Source organism: Scomber japonicus, chromosome 7 (assembly GCF_027409825.1).
Source record: "Scomber japonicus isolate fScoJap1 chromosome 7, fScoJap1.pri, whole genome shotgun sequence".
NCBI classification, from domain to species: Eukaryota; Metazoa; Chordata; class Actinopteri; order Scombriformes; family Scombridae; genus Scomber; species Scomber japonicus.
In genome coordinates, this window is record NC_070584.1 from 36146207 (window position 1) to 36148706 (window position 2500).

At 52.9% G+C, this 2500-nt stretch overlaps 1 protein-coding gene across 2 annotated transcripts in view; it reads left to right on the forward strand.

Moving 5' to 3' along the window:
- Positions 1 to 2500, forward strand: part of slc30a7 (solute carrier family 30 member 7) — a 15345-nt gene that overhangs the window by 5266 nt on the left and 7579 nt on the right. The window lies entirely within an intron of this gene.

Here is a 2500-nt window from a genome sequence, read left to right on the forward strand (position 1 = left end):
ACCTCACTGTGTAGGACCTCACTGTGTAGGACCTCACTGTGTAGGACCTCACTGTGTGGGACCTCACTGTGTAGAACCTCACTGTGTGGGACCTCACTGTGTAAAACCGCACTGTGTAGAACCTCACTGTGTGGGATCTCACTGTGTAAGACCGCACTGTGTGGAACCGCATTGTGTAAAACCGCACTGTGTGGGACCTCACTGTGTAAGACCGCACTGTGTGGAACCTCACTGTGTAGGACCTCACTGTGTGGGACCTCACTGTGTAGAACCTCACTGTGTGGGACCTCACTGTGTAAAACCGCACTGTGTAAAACCGCACTGTGTAGAACCGCACTGTGTAGAACCTCACTGTGTGGGACCTCACTGTGTGGAACCTCAGTGTGTGGGACCTCACTGTGTGGGATCTCACTGTGTGGGATCTCACTGTGCAAAACCTCAGTGTGTGGGACCTCACTGTGTGGGATCTCACTGTGTAGAACCTCAGTGTGTGGAACCTCAGTGTGTGGAACCTCACTGTGTAGGACCTCACTGTGTGGAACCTCACTGTGTGGGACCTCACTGTGGGATCTCACTGTGTGGAACCGCACTGTGTAAAACCTCACTGTGTGGGATCTCAGTGTGTGGAACCTCACTGTGTAGGATCTCACTGTGTGGGACCTCACTGTGTGGAACCTCAGTGTGTGGAACCTAACTGTGTGGAACCTAACTGTGTGGGAACTCACTGTGTAAAACCGCACTGTGTGGAACCGCACTGTGTAAAACCTCACTGTGTGGAACCTCACTGTGTGGAACCTCACTGTGTAGAACCTCACTGTGTGGAACCTCAGTGTGTGGGACCTCACTGTGTGGGACCGCAGTGTGTGGAACCTCACTGTGTAGGATCTCACTGTGTGGAACCTCACTGTGTAGGATCTCACTGTGTGGAACCTCACTGTGTAGGATCTCACTGTGTGGGATCTCACTGTGTGGGACCTCACTGTGTGGGACCTCACTGTGTGGGACCTCAGTGTGTGGAACCTCACTGTGTAAAACCTCACTGTGTGGGATCTCACTGTGTAAGACCTCACTGTGTAGGATCTCACTGTGTGGAACCTCACTGTGTAGGATCTCACTGTGTGGAACCTCACTGTGTGGGACCTCACTGTGTAGGACCTCACTGTGTAGGACCTCACTGTGTAGAACCTCACTGTGTGGGACCTCACTGTGTAGAACCTCACTGTGTGGGACCTCACTGTGTAAAACCGCACTGTGTAGAACCTCACTGTGTGGGACCTCACTGTGTAGGACCTCACTGTGTAGGACCTCACTGTGTAGAACCTCACTGTGTGGGACCTCACTGTGTAGAACCTCACTGTGTGGGACCTCACTGTGTAAAACCGCACTGTGTAGAACCTCACTGTGTGGGATCTCACTGTGTAAGACCGCACTGTGTGGAACCGCATTGTGTAAAACCGCACTGTGTGGGACTTCACTGTGTAAGACCGCACTGTGTGGAACCTCACTGTGTAGGACCTCACTGTGTGGGATCTCACTGTGTAGAACCTCACTGTGTGGGACCTCACTGTGTAGAACCTCACTGTGTGGGACCTCACTGTGTAAAACCGCACTGTGTAAAACCGCACTGTGTAGAACCGCACTGTGTAGAACCTCACTGTGTGGGACCTCACTGTGTGGAACCTCAGTGTGTGGGACCTCACTGTGTGGGATCTCACTGTGCAAAACCTCAGTGTGTGGGACCTCACTGTGTGGGATCTCACTGTGTAGAACCTCAGTGTGTGGAACCTCAGTGTGTGGAACCTCACTGTGTAGGACCTCACTGTGTGGGATCTCAGTGTGTGGAACCTCACTGTGTAGGATCTCACTGTGTGGGACCTCACTGTGTGGAACCTCAGTGTGTGGAACCTAACTGTGTGGAACCTAACTGTGTGGGAACTCACTGTGTAAAACCGCACTGTGTGGAACCGCACTGTGTAAAACCTCACTGTGTGGGATCTCACTGTGTGGAACCTCACTGTGTGGAACCTCACTGTGTGGGATCTCACTGTGTGGGACCTCACGGTGTGGAACCTCACTGTGTAGGACCTCACTGTGTGTGGAACCTCACTGTGTAGGACCTCACTGTGTGGGACCTCACAGTGTGTGGGACCTCACTGTGTGGGACCTCAGGGTGTGGGACCTCAGGGTGTAAAACCTCACTGTGTAGGACCTCACTGTGTGGAACCTCACTGTGTAGAACCTCACTGTGTAAAACCGCACTGTGTGGGACCTCGCTGTGTAGAACCTCACTGTGTAGGACCTCACTGTGTGTGGAACCTCACTGTGTGGGATCTCACTGTGTGGGACCTCACTGTGTGGGACCTCACTGTGTGGAACCTCACTGTGTAAAACCTCACTGTGTAGGACCTCACTGTGTAGGACCTCACTGTGTGTGGAACCTCACTGTGTGGAACCTCACTGTGTGGGACCTCACTGTGTGGGACCTCACTGTGTGGGACCT